Source organism: Branchiostoma lanceolatum, chromosome 3 (genome assembly GCF_035083965.1).
Source record: "Branchiostoma lanceolatum isolate klBraLanc5 chromosome 3, klBraLanc5.hap2, whole genome shotgun sequence".
In the NCBI taxonomy this organism is placed as follows: domain Eukaryota; kingdom Metazoa; phylum Chordata; class Leptocardii; order Amphioxiformes; family Branchiostomatidae; genus Branchiostoma; species Branchiostoma lanceolatum.
In genome coordinates this window covers 238,707-249,508 of record NC_089724.1, presented here as the reverse complement: position 1 = coordinate 249,508, position 10,802 = coordinate 238,707, and the positions used below count along the sequence as shown (strand labels likewise).

At 44.4% G+C, this 10,802-nt stretch overlaps 1 long non-coding RNA gene across 1 annotated transcript; it reads right to left on the bottom strand.

The window, feature by feature from the left end:
* On the bottom strand, positions 1-10,802 carry LOC136429159 (uncharacterized). The gene is made up of 3 exons (XR_010754709.1): positions 10,694-10,802; positions 266-464; positions 1-120 (listed from the first exon to the last, which is right to left on the bottom strand). It is a non-coding gene; the product is annotated as an uncharacterized lncRNA (long non-coding RNA).

The window sequence follows — 10,802 nt, the reverse complement described above, 5'->3', positions numbered from 1 at the left end:
TCCAGCATACGAAACAGTTTTGCCCTCCCCGTCAGACGAAAGAGGCTCGGCAGCTGAAATAGATTTGGAGTCCTTCTTGTCGTCCGGCGAGGCAGCAGTGTGTACTTCAGCCTGGACTGTCTACATGGGGAAAAAACTACGATGTGTCGGGGTTCACCAAGCATGCACAACCTCATGACTCAGCTCAGAGAGATGGTCAAAATTACGGTGTTTAAAAAACAAATGAACAACAACGTCGAGAAAGTTCAATGGTTTGTATCCTTACCGTGTGGGTCGGTAACAATGGGTGGTCCTCCCCGTGCGTTTCAGTCGTTTGTTCCTCCGTGCTGATTTTCCCTTTCTCCAGCTCGGGTACCTCCAGTAGCGGCTCGTTCTCTCCGTCCATTTCTATTCTTTGGTCCTCCAAGGTGGTCTTCTTCACTTTTTATACATCGCGTACCTCCGGCAGCTGCACCAGCTTCTGGCTGTAACGTCAACAGCTAAGTCGCGTTAATTACAGAAGGGCCTGCATGGGGGTGGGGGTATTGGATGTATTGCCAACCTCAAATTCAAGATAGCAAATAACGTTCTACTTTGAAAAGTGACCAATTAATTACGCTTTACGAATAATCATCATCATCATAGCTTGCCGCTGTTTCTTTACGAATAATCATTTACCTACAACGCTTAACATTGGATTAGAGCGGACGAGCTAACGATTCATGGTGATTGAGACTCGCTACGCCTCACGGAAAACCGCATGCAGACCCTCTTACAGCAGTTGAAGTGAAAGAGTGAAGCCTCGACGATGTAAATTTTAGTAATATTCAGTAATTTCAGAATTGCCGTACGTCTTACCAATGTGCTTCCGTAATAGACACCTGTCGTAAGATATGCAAACAGGACGAATACTTCTCAAGGCATCGGGTGATCCTTCTTGTACGGTCACTCTCTATATTATCAAGACACATACAAACACTTCTTATCGGCTAAGTAGGCTAACGACCTAATGAGATTAAAACGTTAAGGAAAAAAACTCACTGCCTGTAGGTTGCGTTTTCGCCATGTTAAGTTCACCCAGACGCAGTATCAGACCCCATACCAGTGTGTTCTTGTTGATCCATTTGACGTTCTTAAGTCATCTGTAAGAAAGACATAAATTCAATAATCGATTACTTCATTTGAATAGACACACCTAACGACTAAATACAAGCAGGTAGAGCAAAGTGAATACTTTTGGGGTAAGTTGCACTCTTCGTCAAGGAAGCAGGAACACTTCTCCAGTCCCCTGAGAAAGTTGCACAGTTAGTCAAGGAAGCAGGAACACTTCTCCAGTCCCCTGAGAAAGTTGCACAGTTCGTCAAGGAAGCAGAAACACTTCTCCAGTCCCCTGAGAAAGTTGCACAGTTAGTCAAGGAAGCAGAAACACTACACCAGTCCCCTGAGAAAGTTGCACAGTTAGTCAAGGAAGCAGGAACACTTCTCCGGTCCCCTGAGAAAGTTGCACAGTCAGTCAAGGAAGCAGGAACACTTCTCCGGTCCACTGAGAAAGTTGCACAGTCAGTCAAGGAAGCAGGAACACTTCTCCGGTCCCCTGAGAAAGTTGCACAGTTAGTCAAGGAAGCAGGAACACTTCTCCGGTCCACTGAGAAAGTTGCACAGTCAGTCAAGGAAGGAGGAACACTTCTCCAGTCCCCTGAGAAAGTTGCACAGTTAGTCAAGGAAGCAGGAACACTTCTCCGGTCCCCTGAGAAAGTTGCACAGTTAGTCAAGGAAGCAGGAACACTTCTCCGGTCCACTGAGAAAGTTGCACAGTCAGTCAAGGAAGGAGGAACACTTCTCCAGTCCCCTGAGAAAGTTGCACAGTTCGTCAAGGAAGCAGGAAGACTTCTCCAGTCCCCTGAGAAAGTTGCACAGTTAGTCAAGGAAGCAGAAACACTTCTCCGGTCCCCTGAGAAATTTGCACAGTTAGTCAAGGAAGCAGGAACACTTCTCCAGTCCCCTGAGAAAGTTGCACAGTTCGTCAAGGAAGCAGGAACACTTCTCCAGTCCCCTGAGAAAGTTGCACAGTTCGTCAAGGAAGCAGGAACACTTCTCCGGTCCACTGAGAAAGTTGCACAGTCAGTCAAGGAAGGAGGAACACTTCTCCGGTCCCCTGAGAAATTTGCACAGTTAGTCAAGGAAGCAGGAACACTTCTCCAGTCCCCTGAGAAAGTTGCACAGTTAGTCAAGGAAGCAGGAACACTTCTCCGGTCCCCTGAGAAATTTGCACAGTTAGTCAAGGAAGCAGGAACACTTCTCCGGTCCCCTGAGAAATTTGCACAGTTAGTCAAGGAAGCAGAAAGACTTCTCCGGTCCCCTGAGAAATTTGCACAGTTAGTCAAGGAAGCAGAAACACTTCTCCAATCCCCTGAGAAAGTTGCACAGTTAGTTAAGGAAGCAGAAACACTTCTCCGGTCCCCTGAGAAATTTGCACAGTTAGTCAAGGAAGCAGAAAGACTTCTCCGGTCCCCTGAGAAAGTTGCACAGTTAGTCAAGGAAGCAGGAACACTTCTCCGGTCCCCTGAGAAATTTGCACAGTTAGTCAAGGAAGCAGAAACACTTCTCCGGTCCCCTGAGAAAGTTGCACAGTTAGTCAAGGAAGCAGGAACACTTCTTCAGTCCCCTAAAAAATTTGCACGGTTAGTCAAGGAAGCAGAAACACTTCTCCGGTCCCCTGAGAAATTTGCACAGTTAGTCAAGGAAGCAGAAAGACTTCTCCAGTCCCCGGAGAAAGTTGCACAGTTAGTCAAGGAAGCAGAAACACTTCTCCAGTCCCCTGAGAAATTTGCACAGTTAGTCAAGGAAGCAGGAACACTTCTCCAGTCCCCTGAGAAAGTTGCACAGTTAGTCAAGGAAGCAGGAACACTTCTCCGGTCCCCTGAGAAATTTATACAGTTAGTCAAGGAAGCAGGAACACTTCTCCAGTCCCCTGAGAAATTTGCACAGTTAGTCAAGGAAGCAGGAACACTTCTCCGGTCCCCTGAGAAATTTGCACAGTTAGTCAAGGAAGCAGGAACACTTCTCCAGTCCCCTGAGAAAGTTGCACAGTTAGTCAAGGAAGCAGGAACACTTCTCCGGTCCCTTGAGAAAGTTGCACAGTTAGTCAAGGAAGCAGGAACACTTCTCCGGTCCCCTGAGAAAGTTGCACAGTTAGTTAAGGAAGCAGAAACACTTCTCCGGTCCCCTGAGAAATTTGCACAGTTAGTTAAGGAAGCAGAAACACTTCTCCGGTCCCCTGAGAAAGTTGCACAGTTAGTCAAGGAAGCAGAAACACTTCTCCAGTCCCCTGAGAAATTTGCACAGTTAGTCAAGGAAGCAGGAACACTTCTCCGGTCCCCTGAGAAAGTTGCACAGTTAGTCAAGGAAGCAGGAACATTTCTCCGGTCCCTTGAGAAAGTTGCACAGTTAGTCAAGGAAGCAGGAACACTTCTCCAGTCCCCTGAGAAAGTTGCACAGTTAGTCAAGGAAGCAGGAACACTTCTCCGGTCCCCTGAGAAATTTGCACAGTTAGTCAAGGAAGCAGAAAGACTTCTCCAATCCCCTGAGAAATTTGCACAGTTAGTCAAGGAAGCAGGAACACTTCTCCGGTCCCCTGAGAAATTTGCACAGTTAGTCAAGGAAGCAGAAACACTTCTCCGGTCCCCTGAGAAAGTTGCACAGTTAGTCAAGGAAGCAGGAACACTTCTCCGGTCCCCTGAGAAAGTTGCACAGTTAGTCAAGGAAGCAGGAACACTTCTCCAGTCCCCTGAGAAATTTGCACAGTTAGTCAAGGAAGCAGAAACACTTCTCCAATCCCCTGAGAAAGTTGCACAGTTAGTTAAGGAAGCAGAAACACTTCTCCGGTCCCCTGAGAAATTTGCACAGTTAGTCAAGGAAGCAGAAACACTTCTCCAGTCCCCTGAGAAAGTTGCACAGTTAGTCAAGGAAGCAGGAACACTTCTCCAGTCCCCTGAGAAAGTTGCACAGTTAGTCAAGGAAGCAGGAACACTTCTTCAGTCCCCTGAGAAAGTTGCACAGTTAGTCAAGGAAGCAGAAACACTTCTCCGGTCCCCTGAGAAATTTGCACAGTTAGTCAAGGAAGCAGGAACACTTCTCCAGTCCCCTGAGAAAGTTGCACAGTTAGTCAAGGAAGCAGGAACACTTCTCCGGTCCCCTGAGAAAGTTGCACAGTTAGCCAAGGAAGCAGAAACACTTCTCCGGTCCCCTGAGAAATTTGCACAGTTAGTCAAAGAAGCAGGAACACTTCTCCGATCCCCTGAGAAAGTTGCACAGTTAGTCAAGGAAGCAGGAACACTTCTCCGGTCCCCTGAGAAATTTGCACAGTTAGTCAAGGAAGCAGGAACACTTCTCCAGTCCCCTGAGAAAGTTGCACAGTTAGTCAAGGAAGCAGGAACACTTCTCCAGTCCCCTGAGAAAGTTGCACAGTTAGTCAAGGAAGCAGGAACACTTCTCCGATCCCCTAAGAAAGTTGCACAGTTAGTCAAGGAAGCAGGAACACTTCTCCGATCCCCTGAGAAAGTTGCACAGTTAGTCAAGGAAGCAGGAACACTTCTCCAGTCCCCTGAGAAAGCAGCCGCCTATAAATATATGCCATAACGGAATACTGAACTGAGACTGCACCGTGATGTGAATTCCAGTAAAATTTCAGGTAATTACTTATTACTTTGCTTCCGTAATAGACATTGGAGATCCTTCTTATACGGTAGGTCTCCATATTGTCCAGGCAAAATCGTCTGATCAACCAAGTCGAATAACCACTTAAGAAAGTTTAAAGCGTTTAGGGAAGAACTCTATGTTTTCAAGTTGGGCTGTTGAACCTCGATATACCACGGTGTCAACAAAGCGTGCCGATATACTTAAGGTGGGGTACAGGCATGCGGCAGCACATTTTCAACAAAACTATTTAGACAAAATAACCATCTGATTTGTTAGATGTATAGGTCTATTTTCATTATCTGGCATCATTTTCCTACATAGGTTATCAGTTTACCGCAAACTTCAAGGGCAAAGTTGCAGTTTCCAACGTCCTTACTGGGTGCCGATACCTTTTGGAACAGCCTGACCAATCAGGAGCCCCCATTTTGGCTTTTCCCCCCCTCCCTCTGGACAGCTGGATTCTCTGGCCTGGCTGTGAACACTGCTCTGACTGTCAGTTAGTGTGTTTGCAGAGGTTATTGACCCATATGTCACTGTTAGGGCTTGCGTGATAAGGAAAAAAGCAAATAATGGCGATTTGGGTTCATTTTACGATTACTAAATGCCAATTTTATGAATACTACCCCTACAGCATGTTTTTAAAGGCAAAAGTTTGACAAAACTTTATATGATAGGGCAGAAAAAGAAATGCTGTTCTGAGGTGTACTACCTGAACTTGCCTCTCACGGGTGGCATAAGCATTTTGATACTTTATTAATGTGTGAGGGCCCACAGAAGGCGGTTCTCATTAAATTATTGAAAAATATTCACCAAAAATTAATTTAAAAAGATATCAAAAAATGAGCCCGTGTATTGACCAATGGCATTATTATGCATCTGTCCCTAAAATATTAGCTTTGTACATTGGATCGTTAGCGAGGAAGAACCACTTTTGTAAAAAGGGGCGTGGCCCTGTAATTGTTGAATACGTCATCATGACGTCATAAAAATTTGCATAAATTATTGTCTTGCACAGAGGTACTTGGAGAAAAAAAATCAAGAGCCACAAGTAACACTATATAGTATTTTCAAGAAACCCCATAAGTGCTGCCGCATGCCTGTCCCCCACCTTAAAATGACAGAGAGTGTAAACTAGCGCAATTTCCGGCCTGGCATGAAGTAATAATGACCACGAGAAAGACGATTAAAACACCAACGCCACAAAAACGCGCCGGAAATTAGGCCGAATCTTGTACATTCCATTGTCCGATTACAGCATAGTATGATACTGTTAACAACTTCATCATACGATAATCTTAACCAAGAATACAGTACACACAAAACTAACCAATAACGCGTACAACTTTTACACAACTACATAGAAATTTTACACAGTTTTCAGACTACATGAGCTGCATTCCACCAGCACGTCACAGGAACGTATACGCAAGCGTACAAATAGAGTAGAGTCGGGATCGTGATGTCCCATTTATGGGGTCATATAGTTGTGTCCAAAGAGAATATCGTATGCAATGGCCGTTACTCTGATGCAATGTTGACAAATTGAAAACGGCCGCCACTACAACATATTCCAACCAATGAGAGACTGTGTCCAACATGCCATAATGATCTTGAAAACGAATTCCACTTCATAATATATGGTCCAAATTATGATAAAGACCTACAAATATCGTCACAGTGTATTGCGTGTAAGACCGATACAATATTACCACATATAGATACAGAGATATTCAATATGATATTATCATGCCCTGTTTATATATCTACCTATTCAGGACAATTCATATGCAAAAGCGAGACAATGTTATACATTGTTTGTACATTGGTTTCTAATTCAGTTTGTTGAACTGCGACAAGCCAATAAAAACATCTTGAATTGTGAAATTCCTGGCACAGCGTACTGTACTGTTATCAGCATAATGTTTGCGAGCTGTTAGAGTAGTAGCAATCATAGTTGGTGTGCTTACTGTTAATTATTAGATATTAGCATAGCCCAACTACCATGTATGTATATGTTGCCATACAGTGTACCTGTTACAATTGTCAAACTATAAATTTTGATTTGTTTATTTATTATGTTTCTCCACCACAGTGGAAGGTATGGCAAAGGTTACATTTTCAACTTATTTAGTTGTAAGATGCAGATTGTGTACTAAACAAAAATAAACACATTCAAAGTAAAAACTTTTCAGAAAATGGATGTTGCTAATACCAGGCACGGGGAAAATTACACATCTATTCCAGACCATCTCTTCATAGCATCATACTTGTGACACTGTTCACAACAGAACAGCAGTAAACCTCTCACCAAGGTCGGGCAGTGTAGGGGTGCATAAAAATTCCAAAGCCATGACGACTCGCTCCTCGAGGCAACTGGGCGGTAACTTTTGAACAGTACTGTTGCAGGGGTCAGGAAGGTTAGGGGCCCGCCTATGTTAGACAAAGCCGCTTCAGACATCTATATCTGTGATCAGTAGAAAGATAAACATCACACAATCCCGATAACATAGACCCAAAACTATGTTTGACTTTGTCATAAATGAACAAATCATGCTTTGCGGATTTTCAGCAGGATCGAAACCAGAGAAGAGGCCCAAGGTAAAAATAATGAGCAACGTACATGCTGGTCAACCAATGTTAGAAATTATAACTGTTATATTGTAATCAGATATACGTGATTCTCCTCGATTCATATGCTATTTTATGGTCCTCTATGCTTTACTTGAAAAGTACGAAGGAAGGACGTGATGCTCAGAACCGAATTCTTTTATTGAGCTACAAAGTTTGACTTATTAGGTATGCCGCGTATTTTTAAACTGGACAGTTCTTAGTCCTCATCGCATAATGGTCGGACGCACAGGGCCTAGGGAGACCTTCCGAACTCTAGCAAATCCAATCGTCTTTGGGCAAATAAAGTAAAATGACAAAACGGGAATCATTAAAGGCATACACAACCCCAGAAGCGCTTATCATTTGTAAAAGACCACATCTTTATGAATACAAAATCAACCAAATTTGTATTATTCGAACAAATAAATGAACCATTTATAATCCAGCAATTGATTAGTGCCCCTTCATGCAGACCCATGGGGTGTGATGTATGTCCTGTAGTGACCTTATCAGCTTTGCAACATGTTAATTGTAAGGATTGGGTCCCATCTAGCCTGAGTACCCGCCTCCGTAGTGACCGCTGGCTCAAAAAAATTCGCTTGCTAATGGTTAGCAAGCGATTTTTTGGGAGCCAGCGGTCACTACGGAGGCTGGTACTCGGGCTAGGTCCCATCATGATCAGTTCCTAAGGCCTTTTGTGCCTAAGTGGACCGGCAGGGTGGCGAACGACGACCGGTGGATCGCTTGGGTAAAGTTGGACTTGGGCCAAAATTTAGCCGAAAAACAGATTAAAACTGTACAGCAAAGTATCATTTTGCCATCAGAATCAAGCAGAACGTCATCTACCTGCCTTTGCTCTTGGTAGAGCGGGTATGAAGATGGCCCACTGTCACTGCGGGTCTGGAGGAGCTCTCAGAGTGTCGGCGGTTCTGGTGCGGATCGCGGGCCCATGCCACAGCTGCTGTCGTGCAGAGTGCTCGGCTCAGGGCCGAGCTAGACTTTTTCAGCTTTTTGGGGGGTGGCGCAATTATCTGGGTTAAACTGGAGCTGATTGGACGATCAAAGACGCACCTATAACCGACGTCAGTAGTTGCCTAGCAGCAAGGGTATGAGATCAGCGTTATAAATAACTCATCAAACGCCCTTAAGGTAAGTTGAATATCAGGCAACAGGGTAATTAAGTACTCTTGAAGGTAATGAACCGATGTGCCCAATCAAGACGCAGCTCTTGTCCAAACTTGACTACGCATCGACCAATCAGTGGCCGTGACAGTGGTCAGGTGGGAAGGTGTTGGCTCTTGAGATTTAAGGAGTGCTAAAATAACGACGCACCCTGTTCTCTGTGACTATATTTAAGAAAGCGTTGTGGATTAATTAATTAGGACGAAGGTGCCAGTAAGTTCGGATAAGTTTTATATCCTTCCAAGGTGCACGAACTGAAGTGTTGGGAATTGGACACAAACTAAGCATATGGGCGCGCCTGGGGCAACTAGCCGCCTGACTGGCGGTTACTTCACAGAAACACACTTGATACCTCCTTGATTTAACATGCATAAATTGCCAAATATCATGCACGGCATGTGCCATAGCTCAGAAGCTGCAGAGAAGTATCCTGGAGCTTTCAGTCCACTAATATTTATAAAGTCATACAACGTACGACAGTGGAAAACGGGAGAGCGTCACAAAATGGCATCAAATGGTCACATAAATCAGAAGCTGTTGCACCCAAACTGACAGGTCACCGGTCCGACGAGGCTTACAATGGGGCTCTGATTCGATCTGGCTCTAAGTTGTGTTTAACGTTAGAAAATCAAGAAGAAAATCAAAAAGAAATCACTTAGGGACGATGCCAACTTTCTGCATTCCGCAAAAGAGCCGCAAACAAGAAACAGTGAAAATTAAAACTGCATAGAATCAGAAAATAGCATATGAATCGAGGAGAATCACGTATATCTGATTACAAATATAACAGTTATAATTTCTAACATTGGTTGACCAGCTAGGACGTTGTCGTTGAAAACCAGAAGCATTCACATGGGATTGGTGAATAAAGATCAAAGCTTGTTTATGAGTGAAGCTAAGACAGTGTCATGTGATTTTGCAATGCTCCAAATTTCTATTTTAGTGCATTTTGGAGAAGAACTATTTTAGAGGGAACATCATCAGATGCAGTTCTGAGTTATACGGTCTTAAAGCGTCTTTCTTGTAATGTGTTGAACGGTGGGGGTATGACATGGGTACGTGTATCACTACACCTGAACTTTAACCTCCTGCCCAGACCTTTTAGGTGCGGCTGGCGTTTTCTACGAGGCTTGCGACAATGGGAACCCGACCCCCCCCCCCCCCCCCCCCCCAAATCGCCTGGTATCCAATCCTATCATATCTGCAAAGTCTATTTCGTCCTCTTTTGCTCTTTCGCGAATTTCGATACTAGGCTACAAAATAAACACAGGTCGCACCTAAAGGCCTGGGCAGGACGCTACCTATTAACCTTACTTGTCCTTGACACCATGGGGGCACAAAAAAGGTCACTCAGAAATAATGGCTCATAAAAACAGAACGTACAACCAGACACTCGTCTGTGACTTTGGAAACAACTTTGACTGTATACTACTGGCTGTATGTGCTGAAGTATTGGGAATGGGCCTTGATTGGACACGATCTATGAGCGCGCTTGGGACAACTACTGACGTGACTGTGGCTACTGCAGAGAAACTTATCAGTTGACAGCTATATCTAATATGCATAAATTTCCAAATATCATGTACGGCATGTGCCGTAGCTCAGACGCTGCAGAGAAGTATCCTAGAGCATCACACTGGTTTTTATAAAGTCATACAACGTACGACAGTGGAAAACGGGAGAGCGTCACAAAATGGCATCAAATGGTCATAAATCAGAAGCTGTTGCACCCAAACTGACAGGTCACCGGTCCGACGAGGCTTTCATACAATGGGGCTCTGACCCGATCTGGCTCTGAGTTGTATTTACCTGCTACAAGTCGCTGCCTCAAAGAGACATCAAACAAGAAAACGCTTATCAGGGAAAAATTGTCATGAAGTTGCGAACTTCCTGCATTCCCCAGTGACAGCCAGCAAACAAGAAACGGTGTAACGTTACACTGGAAACTGGCATACAATCGGAAAACATCCAGGCAAATATATCTGTTTATAATCTGATATTTCTAATAGTTGTCGACAAGCTTGCTTGCGCGTTGTAGTTGAAAATCATACGAAGCCTTCGTCACTAAGCGTAGAACACTGTTCTAGTCTTTTCAAACAGAGTTAGCAGCCATAACTGCACATGCTGGCTAGTAGCAACAAAAGCTATGAGGAATAACTTCTACGTAGTGTGGCAAATCTTCCTCAAGGACTAGCCTAGAATTTACACAGTGAATATATCCCACCTGAGAGGCACAAAGCGGACGGCGATCGATCGATGTTAGAGATATTTCAGTGTTGATCCGCACACGGTCACTTCTGCATGTAATGAAGTCGAACCTGTTTGCTGCGCGT